The sequence below is a fragment of the Anolis carolinensis genome, chromosome 4 (genome assembly GCF_035594765.1).
Source record: "Anolis carolinensis isolate JA03-04 chromosome 4, rAnoCar3.1.pri, whole genome shotgun sequence".
Lineage (NCBI taxonomy): Eukaryota > Metazoa > Chordata > Lepidosauria > Squamata > Dactyloidae > Anolis > Anolis carolinensis.
Window position 1 is genome coordinate 78429287 of NC_085844.1, and position 13558 is coordinate 78442844.

A 13558-nucleotide genomic window follows, 5' to 3' on the forward strand; every position below is an offset into this window, starting at 1 on the left:
ACAGGTGAGTAGATACAGGCAGATAGGCGCAAAGATTATTTGCATCTTAAGTGCCCCCCTCCTGACAGATTGGAAGAAAAAAAGAATTAAAAGTAACATAGCCATCTTCAACAATTCACCCTTTGAGAGAATAAGGGTACAATACAGTTATCTTTCAAAAAAGTAATGTAATCAGCATAAGTGTGGTTATTTTACTGGTGTGACAAATAACAGTTACTTTTTACCTTCAAAAGATATAATTTAAGGGCATTTTCAAGGCATTTGAGGGGTGAAGAGAATCTTTATGCCATTCTACTATCATAAGAAGGGTTTTTTTCTCTTTGAAAAGCATCAGAAGTAATGGAAAAGCAATCAGTGATGCAACAAGTGATATAGCTAGGTAATTTTTCTGAATTGCACTGAGTGGTGGCAGTGGGTTAGTTCTCAACGATGAGGGGCAAATTAACTTTTACAAAGTAGCTTTCTACATTCAGTTTCTTCCCCCATCTGCTGAATGTCCTGGCAGCACTTTTCTGGGATGACAGAAGATTAGTTGAGACTACCCCTGCCAAATTGGTAAAATGGAAGGCTTTGATAATACTGTAATAGCAATCTGTGTTATTATTCAAGTCACCTGTTGATCTGTGGTGACCCCAAGAATTTTACATGTTTTTCTTTGGGAAGGAATACAACATCCTTGGTATCCTCGGGGTTTTGGTTCCAGGACTCCCTGTGGATACTAAAATCCATGGATGTTCAAGTCCTGCTATAAACAATGACATAATCAAATAGTGTCTCTTATATAAAATGGCAAAATCAAGGTTTGCTTTTTGGATTTTTAGAAAATATTTTCAAGGCCTGGATGGTGATATTTGTAGATACAGAATCATGAATATAAATGGCTGAAACAAAGACTAGAGAACCTGACATTGCTTGGTAGTCTCCCATCCAAGTCCTAACCAGCCGTGACCCTGCATAGCTTCTAACGTGCCTTTTGTTGTTGTATACTTTCATATCATTTCCAACGTATAGCCATCTTAAACAAATAATACAAAATGGAAGGGATATAGAGGAACATAAACATTTGAAAGGAATAACTAGTAACGTATATAAGATAATAATTGAAATTAACAAAGGAAAAATAAAGAATAACACCCTCAAGGAGATATGGAAAGAAGATTTAGGGATGAAAATAAATGAAATGGAGCAGTTACAATTATGGAGAGAAAAATATTTGAAAAATTTATCAATACGGGATAAAAAAATTACTATAAGTTAATATGGAAATGTATCTAACACCAATAAGAATAGCAAATATAAATAAAAACTATTCAAAAAATTGCTGGAGAGGATGCCAAGAATTGGGAACATATATACGTATGTGATGGCCATGTAAATATATAAGTAATTTTTGCGGGAAAGTATTTAGAGAAATAGAGGATATAATGAACATGAAAACAGAAAGAAGTCCTAGTATAGCTTTATTATCATTATACAATAATAAACAACTGAAAAAAGAAGATAAAGATGCGACAACAAACTTATTAACAATTACAAGACTACTTATAGCAAGGAATTGGAAAATAAAAACATACAAATAGAGGAGTAGTATAAGGAAGTATGGAAATTGGCAGTAAATGATAAGTTGACATGTAAATTAAAAGGTAAAAGAGAGATATGGAAACAAAGTGATTTTGAGGATGTATAGAAAATTTATTGAAAAAGGATTCAAAAAGAAAGACGGAAAGTTACCTCCACAAGAAGAAATGAAATTTTGGACAGATGATACCTAAAAGGAGTGGCTCGGGAGAAAGGAAACACGGTGATGAGGGATAGAAAATATATATATATAAGTGTAAAAATAACAATAGAGGCCAAAAGTTAAAGTATGGTTGATTGTACTGAATATTATGTGTCTGCTGTAAAACAGTGTATAACAAATGTATTGAATTATGGTAAAATAAATGAAAATATTTACAACAAAAATGGCGCACATATCATGGCTGCACTACATGCAGATTAAGGAGCAATATAATAAAGACAAAGAGGTGGGGTTTTATCAAAGTGATCAATTCTGGGATAAAATTCTAGATTCAGAAAATAAGATAATTACAAAAATCTATAACAAACTATTGGAGTGGTCAACTGAAGAGGAAACAATAAAAAAGTGTATGATTAGGTGGGCAGAAAATTTAAGAAGACCTATAATGTTGGCAGAATGGGAATCTATCTGGACTAAAAATTAAAATATACCTATGCAATGGACTTGAAAGAAAACTGGCTTAAAATGTTCCACCGCTGGTATATCACACCAAAGAAATTAAACCAAATGTACAAGAATACTTCAAATAACTGTTGGAAGTGTGAGGACCAAGAGGGAAGCTTTTTCCATATGTGGTGGACATGTAAAGCTACGAAAACATTTTGGGAGAAAGTCCATAAAATCTGTCAGGAAATTCTTAAAACTGTCTTCCCCAGAAAAGCGGAGTATTATCTTTTGGGGTTAACAGACCGGAATATACATTTAGGGCCGAACGATGATAAAATCTTTACTTATTTAACGACCGCCGCCAGAATATGCTTTGCAAAAAGATGGAAGCAAAAAGAACTCCCGAACACGGAGGAATGGCTACAGAAAGTGAGAGAAATAAAAGATATGGACAAATTAACTTTTCTTTTAAAGAGAAATACAGGGTCCCCGATAAAATTTACAGATTGGAGTAAAGTAGAAGAGTACAAAAGGAAAAATAAATGAAGATTAAATTTGAATGAGCAAAGGAATTACCTCTTTTGGTTTTCTATTTTTCAAAATATTGTTTACCGGAGGCAAAAAATTCTGTGACACAGCCAATAGAAAGGCTATCATCGATTATTATCAGCAGTATTATTTTTTCTTTTTCTTTTTTTTCTTTTTCTTTTAGAAGGATGGCCTCTATTACGAAGGAGACGGCGGCTGATCTATAATGGACTTGTATATATAGATCACCCCCCTCCTCAGAAACAGAGATTGGGAAACGCAATGGCAAAGATGGAAGTTCGTGTTTTTTCTCTCTCTCCTTTTTTAAAGGTTTTAAACTTCTCTACTATCATAACTTCATTTTCTGCACTTTCTATTCTATAATTGTTCTCACTCTTTCGTTGTATTAAATTTTTTTTTCAATAAACCAATAAATATATATATATAAAAAAAATGGCAACCTTAAGGTAAATCTAACATAGGGTTTTCTATGCAAGATTTGCTCACAGAGGGTCTGCCTTTGCCTTCCTCTGAGGCTAAGCAAATGTGACTTGCCCAAGCTCACCTGCTGGGTTTCCATGTCCAGGAAAAGATTAAAACCCTAGTTTTCAGAGTCCAGTCCCCAAACCACTGCACCATGCTGGTTTGGCTGCTTTCAGTTTCATGAACCTTCAAGTCAGTAATAATGTCGAGCTACAAAAATGTAAGAGATATCTTTCTCCGGATATGAGAAATGAGAGCTTCATTTCTGCACATAGCTTATTGTTAAGGTTCTGTTTGAACAAGTACTTGGCAATTAAAGTAAATCAAATAAATCTCTTGTTCCTTTAGAAAAGTAAGGCCGCGTGCAAAATAATTCAGGGTAAGCCCCCTCCCCCTGAAATAAAACAAAGGAAAAAATTCTAGCTGTGAAAGAGAATGAGACATTATATAGAAAAATTATAAAAGCAAGAGCAACAGGCCATCCAAAAGATGTGTAACTTTAGGCAAATACTGATAAATGGACCTTTTTATCTGATTCTGAAACATTCTTCATTCTTGGGCCAACATGATTCCTGTTGTATCAACACCACTTTCTCTCGATTTTTTGACTGGCGTTTGGAGTAGCTGCCAAACCTTCTTTGTGGGATTTTTAGGCATTGCTGTTGTTGTCTCCTCATTCTTAGATTGAGACTTTCTTTGTGGTCACATTCTTCCCCTCTTCCTTCTTTACTAATGTGACGATGATGCTACTACACACACGGTTAGGGCGATTACAATAGAGTCTCACTTATCCAACATAAACGGGCCAGCAGAATGTTGGATAAGCGAATATGTTGGATAATAAGGAGGGATTAAGGAAAAGCCTATTAAATATCAAATTGGGTTATGCTTTTACAAATTAAGCACCAAAACATTATGTTATACCACAAATTTGACAGAAAAAGTAATTCAATACACAGTAATGCTATGTAGAAATTACTGTATTTACGAACTTGGCAACAAAATATCACGATGTATTGAAAACATTGACTACAAAAAAGCATTGGATAATCCAGAACGTTGGATAAGCGAGTGTTGGATAAGTGAGACTCTACTGTACTTTGCTTCACAAATACCCTCGAACATTTCACAACTGAAAACTGGGATGTGTGACCAAGCAACAGCAGAGGGTGAGGAGGCTGACAAAAGTTATTAATGAGAAAAAAATGCACAATGGCACAGTGGGTTAAACTACTAAGCTGCTGAACTTGCTGACCGAAAAGTCAGCAGTTCGAATCCGGGGAGCAGGATTAGCTCTGCTCTTAGCCCCAGCTTCTGCCAATCTAGCAGTTCGAAAACATGCAAATGTGAGTAGATCAATAGGTACCGCTCCGGCGTGTAGGTAACGGCACTCCATGTAGTCATGCTGGCCTTATGACCTTGGAGGTGTCTATGGACAACTCTGGCTCTTCGGCTTAGAAATGGAGATGAGCACCAACCCCCAGAGTCAGACACGATTAGACGTAATGTCAGGGAAAAATCTTTACCTTTACCTACACAAGTTAGGAAGGGCTGCAAAAGTTTGCCTTTCATTGAATCACTTGGAATGGGCAAGATTCTGCCCTCTTCTCCTGCTGCTGAATTCACCAGTTGAAATAAAATGAGGAAAGTGGATGAAGGAGAAAGAAATTGGGACAATTACAAAGCAGCTGGAAGAGGAGAGCAGCAGAGGTTTGATCGCTACTGTCTTGCCAAACTTGGGAAAGATCTATACTGAATACTTATCCCAGCACCAATCCAGAGTGATAAATGCTGGATTGGCCTGTGATTGTTTTGGCCACCACTCTTCCAGCCTCCAGATCAGGTCAGAACAAAGAGTTCTGACCACCTCCCCTGTTCTTGTTGTTACGGCATCCAGTAGGTGCAATATGGGTCATGTCAAGCAATCATCGCCTGGAGTGACATCGGCCAGGGCACCATGGGGGGCAAGGGGAGAGAAGGGTATTACCCCCTTCCTTCTCTGATCATCTCGTGGCTTCAGCTAGCATCAGTCCAGGCAACATGTAACTGACATGACCTATGTCATGCCCAATAGGAAGCACACTGAAGAAAGGAAGGGGCAGTGAGTACTATCCTGTATTTCTGGCTATATGAGTCTGAGGAATACGGGATGGCTCTGCAATCATTTGCAGCCAGTTCCATTTCAGAACTGATCTGACTGTTTACATGGGCCCAAAGTTACAATTTTATTTCAGATTCTCAAGGAGAATTTTTGACTTTTGTTAACTGCAGTTGAAGGCCGTGTTAAGGTTGCCTTGGCCCACAGTAACCAAATCGGCTCCATGTGAAGTTTAACCATCTTGGAGCTGATATGCTGTTCTTCAAGATAAGTGCTCAGTGTAGATGTGCCCTTGGACAGTTGAAGAATATGTTCACATCTCAGGCTGCAGAAAAGCCTGTGCTACCCCTGGAAACGAGAGGTAAAGTGGAATATATCAATACCATCTGCATGAAATAACCTGACAATTCTTATTTGAATAATCCCTTTAGGGTTTATTGTTTATTGGTATATTCAAACAATACTTATGAATATATTAATACAGTAGAGTCTCACTTATCCAAGCTAAATGGGCTGGCAGAAGCTTGGATAAGCGAATATCTTGGATAATAAGAAGAGATTAAGGAAAAGCCTATTAAACATCAAATTAGGTTATGATTTTACAAATTAAGCACCAAAACTTCATGTTATACAACAAATTTGGCAGAAAAAGTAGTTCAATACGCAGTAATGTTATGTTGTAATTACTGTATTTATGAATTTAGCACCAAAATATCACGATATATTGAAAACATTGACTACAAAAATGGCTTGGATAATCCAGAGGCTTGGATAAGCGAGGCTTGGATAAGTGAGATTCTACTGTATTTCTGAACCCAAACAAAATCACTCAGTGAATGCTGATACTCAAGCAAATAATGAAGATATTTCCCAAAACTTTGATGGGAACAATCTATTAACAAATCCCATGCAGGACATTCAGAAAAAAAGAAGATCAATGCAGGATTTTACAGCAATCAATTTAGATAATCTAGGAAGACTCTCAAGAAAAGATCTGAATAGCTTCATTTATTGTGATCCTCACCTGAATAAACCATTTGCAGATGTAGCATCAAAAAATGCTTCTGCTTGCCTATGATATTTCCCTTTTCTTTTAACAAGACAAAATAGTTTTATTTTCCCTCTGCGGCCATTTCATGATAGGAATAAAATCATATCTACTTCCTGCATTGGAGGGGACTCTTGAAATCCACTAAAGTTTGGTTTCAGGATCCCCTATGAATACCAAAATCTATGGATGCTCAAGTCCCATTATATACAATGGTGAAGTAAGATGGTGTCATTTATATAAAATGACAAATAACTGACGTATCTATCCAAGCTAGGATGCATTCACACAGTAGTTTTAATGCAGTTTGTGCCAGTTTAATTGCTATAGCTCAATGCTATGGAGTTATGGAAGTTGTAGTTGGTGAGGCACCAGTACTCTTTAGGAGAGAAGGCTAAAGACCTTGTAAAACCAAAACTCTCGTGATGATGTAGTGTTGATCCATGGCAGTTAATATGTATAAAACTGTTAATTCTAGATACAGTGTAGATGCACCCCTAGTCTCTCAAAGTGGTTGTCTTGAAACAGGATTTTTGCTGAGGATGTAGCAGTGTATTTTGCATATATATCCCACGAGAAACAAATATGAGTGTGGGTCAAAAAATGTTGCCTCCTGTATCATAAAAACGTTGTGAATGAACATATAACAGCAGAAGTTGCTACAGATCATAGCCTGAATTACCATTCAAGATAGTTACCATCAATTAGTACACATTTGTGCCATCATTTAATCCAGGCATCAAAACCATTTTGGGGAAAAATCAGGGTTTTGCTTCGTGATTTTAAAGCTGTTTTAACATCATTCAAGTCATTGAATCTGAAACCATGTAGGTTGTCTTTTTGGACCTCCAGTTTTATGTAAAGCAGTGGTTCTCAACCTGTGGGTCCCCAGGTGTTTTGGCCTCCAACTCCCAGAAATCCCAGCCAGTTTACTAGCTATTAGGATTTCTGGGAGTTGGAGGCCAAAACACCTGGGGACCCACAGGTTGAGAACCACTGGTGTAGAGGATAGTTGAGGTTATGATCTGTAGCAACTTCTACTGTTATATGTTTTTAAACATGAGGCAAAACCTTTTGACCCACCCTTGTATATATTCTCCAGTAAAAAGGGTATTTATGGTTCAAAATCCATGGGGTTATACTTAAAAAGTTCATAAGGTAAAGGTAAAGGTTTCCCCTGACATTAAGTCCACTCATGTCTGACTCTGGGGGTTGGTGCTCATCTCCATTTCTAAGCCGAAGAGCCAGCGTTGTCCATAGACACCTCCAAGGTCATGTGGCCGGCATGACTGCTTGGAGCGCCGTTACCTTCCCGCCAGAACAGTACCTATTGATCTACTCACATTTGCATGTTTTCGAACTGCTAGGTTGGCAAGAGCTGGAGCTAACAGCAGGTGCTCAAGCCGCTCCCGGGATCTGAACCTGGGACCTTTCGGTCTGCAGGCTCAGCAGCTCAGCGCTTTAACGCACTTCGCCACCGGGGCTCCTTAAAAAAAAATTCATATAATGTCTTTTTATAAAGAGAATATAAGATTGCCACGACACTCTTTTATGGACTCTTCTTGTATTGTGAATCAAAGATACGGTGGTGGTTTTGCTCTTTTTATGCTTCTGATTTCATTTGATTCTGGTATTTTGTGCTTTTATTGTATTACGTTGCAATGTATTTTGGCTTTCTGTTACTCTCCTCCACTGCCCTGATGTTGTAAGATGAAAGGCAAGTCCAAAAATATTGATGGTTAATAAATAAATCGCCTATACTGCAGTCACCTTGCAACAAACACAACATGAAACTCCCTTGTTTCTTCCCAAACAAGAACCGGTAGATCAAACCTTTGAATTCAAGAAGCACTTCAAAACATCAAAGTAAAGGACATTTTTAATGCACTATGGTACAGTGATTTTTTTTCATTGGTACATCCATTCTATTCTGTGGTTATTAACGATGTTCAAACATAAGTATTGACCCTTAAAAACACAAACAGCCAGGACTGCTTTTACAATCCATCTTTTTGTCCTTTATGGGATTCAAGCAAAAAAACCTTTTTATATAATGATCTTTATTGAGTATTTCACAAAGCATACATAAATATACGAGCATAGTAAAGAAAAAAGAAAAAAACAGACAAAAGAAAAAAAACAATATTGGGAGATCTCCCCCTTCACCCCAGACTTCCTACTAATTTTACTTATTACTTGTGAGGTAATAATTATACACTTGGATTTCAATATTATATAATGTATTGCTAGGGAGAATGGGCAAGAGGGGAAGAAAAAGAAAAAAGGGGGGGAATGGGAAGCAAAAGAGAAAAAACAAAAAACAAAACAGGAAAAAAAAGGACAAGAAAAAGAAAAAAGGAGGGGAAAGCAAGGGATTGGGGGGATTTTAAAAGACCTCCGGTCCATTCCGCAGGAAACTATAATTTCCTTAATTCCTTCCTATTATATGACTAGCTCGCTCTTTATCGCTCTCCTGTTCATCCCCTTTACCATTTTTAATATTCTCAGAGAAGACTATTCGAAACTAATCTGCCATTTATCCTGGAGATAGCTTTTAACAGGAGTCCAGTCCGTCTTATATCTTTTATTCTGCTCTCGCAGCAGGAAAGTCAGAGAGTCCATATCCATATATTCTCTAAGTTTTATGATCCATTCGTCCACTGTTGGAATGTCTTTGGTGCGCCATTTCTGGGCCAAAAGAGTCCGCGCAGCTACCGTGATATAAAGTAAGATTATGTCCTCTTTTCTTCCTAGCTCAAAATCGGTGATATTTAGCAAATAATATTCTGGTTTAAAGTCAAATTTAATTCTTAGTATTTTTTGGGAGTGCTCATGGATTTTTTTTCCAGAATACTTTCACGTCCTTACAGTCCCACCATGCATGAAAAAAGTCCCTTCTTTATCATCACACTAGCTTTGCCCGGCCACGCGTTGCTGTGGCTTATGCTTTCAGAGTGTTGTTCTTTATTTACTGTCCTGATTTTAGAGATTATATTGTTCTGCATTATTATATCACAGTAATTATTACATATTATATTTATAACCTTATATTGTCTGCTTAGAACTGGATTATATGAGGCCCCTTCTACACAGCTGTATAAAATGCACACTGAAGTGGATTATATGGCAGTGTGGACTCAAGATAATCCAGTTCAAAGCAGATAATATAAATTATAAATGGGTTATATAGCTGTGTGGAAGGGCCTTGAGTCTACACTACCATATACTGTAATCCAGTTAAAATCTGATAATCTGTATTTTATAGCCAGTGTGGAAGAGGCCTAAGTGAGCCCTAACTCTGCCTGTCCCCTGGGCTGAGTGGGTTGCTAGGAGACCAAGTGGGCGGAGCGTAGCCTTCTAACTGGCAGCAATTGGATAAAAACAATTATTCCTCTCCCTCTAATTAGGACTTTATTTTTCTTTTCTTTTTGTTGTATCAACCTAGAGGCGTGGATGATGGGTTGTGTTGTCAAATTTCGAGGTTGGGGGGTCTGTAGTTTTGTTGTTTTGTTGGTCGCCGGGATTCCATCACTCTTTAATATATATAGATTTCCAACACTTCTTATTTTGGTTCTTGTAATATTTTGCCAATCGTGTTGGAGTTAAATACCAACGGAAAAACATTTTATAACAATTTTCCCTCACCGTCATCGATCTTGAATATTTTAACTTTACCCTCCATAATTTCTCCTAATCCTCAAACATAATAATAGAATGACCTATGTCTTGTGCCCATTTAATCATATTATCTTTCACCCCTTCCCTTTCCGTGTCCCATTCCAGAAGTTTTTGGTATAATATCTTAATCACTTTTTTCTCACATTTCATTATCTTATCCCATAAAGTCTCTTACATCATGAAATCTTTTTTTTTTGTCTTCTACATAATATTCCCATATCTGTCTGTATTGAAACCAAGTTATTTTCTCCTCTATTTTCCTAAGTTCATCTAATGCAGAGGTCCCCAAACTAAGGCCCGGGGGCCGGATGCGGCCCTCCAAGGCCATTTACCTGGCCCCCGCTCTCAGTTTTAGACTTAGGCTCGCCCAGTCTGAAATGACTTGAAGGCACAACAACAACAATCCTACTTGATTATCTCATTGGCCAGAAGCAGGCTCACACTTCCCACTGAAATCCTGATAAATTTACAGTATGTTGGTTAAAATTATCTTTATTTTTAAATATTGTATTGTTCTTTCATTTACTAATATTGTAAATGTAATATTGTAAATGAATGATATGGTAATAATATAATATATTGTGTATACATATAATATTGATAATAATATTATAATGTAATACAATATAATATTTATTTATTTGTTACAGTATTTCTACCCCACCCTTCTCACCCAATAGGGGACTCAGGGCAGCTAATAATAATACAGTAATACAATATAATAATATTGTATAATATAATAATATTAATTATATATTATATATTAAATGTAATGTTACTAATAATATCACGGTATAATGGTATAGTACAATATAGTAATATATAATGTTAATATTGTGCAATGCTAATTCAGTAGAGTCTCACTTATCCAACACTCACTTATCCAACGTTCTGGATTATCCAACGCATTTTTGTAGTCAATGTTTTCAATATATCATGATATTTGGGTGCTAAATTCGTAAACGCAGTAATTACTACATAGCATTACTGTATATTGAACTACTTTTTCTGTCAAATTTGTTTTATAACATGATGTTTTGGTGCTTAATTTGTAAAATCATATCCCAATTTAATGTTTAATTGGCTTTTTCTTAATCTCTCCTTATTATCCAACATATTCGCTTATCCAACGTTCTGCCGGCCCATTTACGTTGGATAAGCGAGACTCTACTGTAATATAATATATTGTATGTACATACAACTTGTAAGCCGCTCTGAGTCCCCTTCAGGATGAGAGAGGGTGGGGTATAAATGTAGTAAATAAATAAATATTTTTGCACTATAAATAAGACATGTGCTGTGAGCATAGGAATTTGTTCGGGTATTTTTTTCAAATGATAATTCGGCCCCTCAGCAATCTGAGGGACCATGAAAAAAAGTTTGAGGACCCCTGAACTAATGGTTTTATACTCCAAATGTTACAATGCAGATGAAGATCTAGAGATGGAGGGTTTAAAAAAGAGCAGCAAATAAAGGGGAATGGCTTTGAAAGCAGCAAGCAAATATGCATAAATAAATCTGGCCATTACGCATTGCTTTTTCCTGTCCTTTCCTCCTAGAAGTCTGACTCCAGTTTATGGAAAATGGGGAAAGGGAGGTAATGGGGGGAAAGAGATGGAAGGCTTAACTTTTATTTATTTTAGTATGATCATTTGGATTACGTTTGGGGGAGGAGGGCCGGGGGAAGTATTAATGTATAATCTTTTCCCTGTGCTATACAACACTGCCTGCATTTAATTTGGTATTAAATTGAAACACTCATTTTGAGTGGCTTTGAACGGCAGCCAAAGCCTCTGCTTGCATTGTGTTGGCAGCTGGGGAGCCTTCTCGGTCTTTCATTCCTCCCCCTGCCCCACTCCGCAACACCCCTCCTTCTCCATCAGCCATGCCTTTTTCAGACAACTGAATGCACTTGTCACAGTTCCAGGATTTTAAGCTTTGCCTTGTCTTCAAGTTGACATACCAACTGACTGACAACACAGGTGAATTGGAGGGCTGCCCTGACTGCTGAAGTTTGCACACTCTTTATACAAATGCCACACTAATTCCTAACAAAATGCCAGAGCCACGAACATCTTGGCTCCATTGTCAAGAGACGACACAAGAAGGAGGAGGAGGATAAGGAGGAGGAATATATAAACAGCAGAGACTCATTTTGGGACTGGACAAGAAGAGCCCTTATCTTCATCTTTTCCCAAGCGTAGAAAAGTTACTTATTTGGATCACAGTCTCCATGACTACTAGTGCTTTGGGATATTGTAGTTCCAAGAAGGAACTTTTCAAACTCTGCATCTTTCGTGATGCGAACAGTTTTTTGCAATTTCTTTTTTTTTTTGTTAAATAATTTTATTAATAACATTTAAAGTTACTGCTAAAACAAGAACATACAGGGGAACAAAGGAAACACCTAGAAGGAGAAAAAGGAAAAAAAAATAAAAGAAAAAAAGGGGGGAAAGGGGAGGGAGTAGGGAGGGGGGTGTTTGTAACTTCTGTTCTTCTACCTTCCGATCAATTATTTGTGAGTCCCAAAAAAGGTAAAACCCATTTGAAAAAATTGTTTCTTTCCTATTCGCATCATTACTTCTTCTTTAAGTAATCTTCAAAAATGGACCAATCTGTCATTTTTAATCCTCTACCAGTGTTTTCTTTTACTAAAAAGGTTAGCTTGTCCATGTCCTTTATTTCCATAACTTTAATTATCCAGTCCTTCGTGTCTGGTATTGTATCCATCTTCCATCTTTTTGCAAATACCATTCTTGCAGTTGTAACAAAATAAGTAAAAAGCTTATCTTTATTGCGATCTGTGGAAAGTTCTGTGTCAAACATTCCAAGTAAATAATATTCAGATTTCATGGTAAAACCCTTATTGAGGATTCTTTGGCATTCTTTATGTATATTCTTCCAATAGCCCGTTGTCGCTTTACAAGTCCACCATATGTGAAAGTATGATCTTTCTTTTACTTTGCACTTCCAGCACTTATTGTCTAAATTTTTGTACATCTTCCCGATTTCTTTGGCGTAATTTACCAGTGATGAAGCATTTTTAACCAGTTTTCCTGCAAGTCTGAAGCATATGTAACTCTCATTTTGTTTAACCAAATTTCCTCCCATTCTTTCAGCTGTATCTATATTTCTATATAGACCTATATTTCTGGCCCATTTTATCACTGAATTCTTTATCTCTTCTCTTTCTATTGCCCATCCCAGCAATTTATTGTAGATCTTTGTAATTAATTTTTTTTCTCCTTTTGTATGAACTTTTCCCAAAAGTCTTCTTTAATAAAACCTAATTTACTATTCACATTAAAGTGTTCTCTAATTTGTAAATAATGAAGCCATGAGACATCCTTGTACCTTTCTTGAATTTCTTAATGTTGTCTTGATATAGGAGTATCTAGATTTCCAGTAAGAAGTTCCTTATAGGGTGGCCATGTCACCCACCCAAGCAATCTTCTCTGATTCGCCTCAAGTGGTGAACCCCACCTTGGTGTTTTTGTATAAAGGTTCCTTTTGTATCTGCCCCAACTTCTTGCAG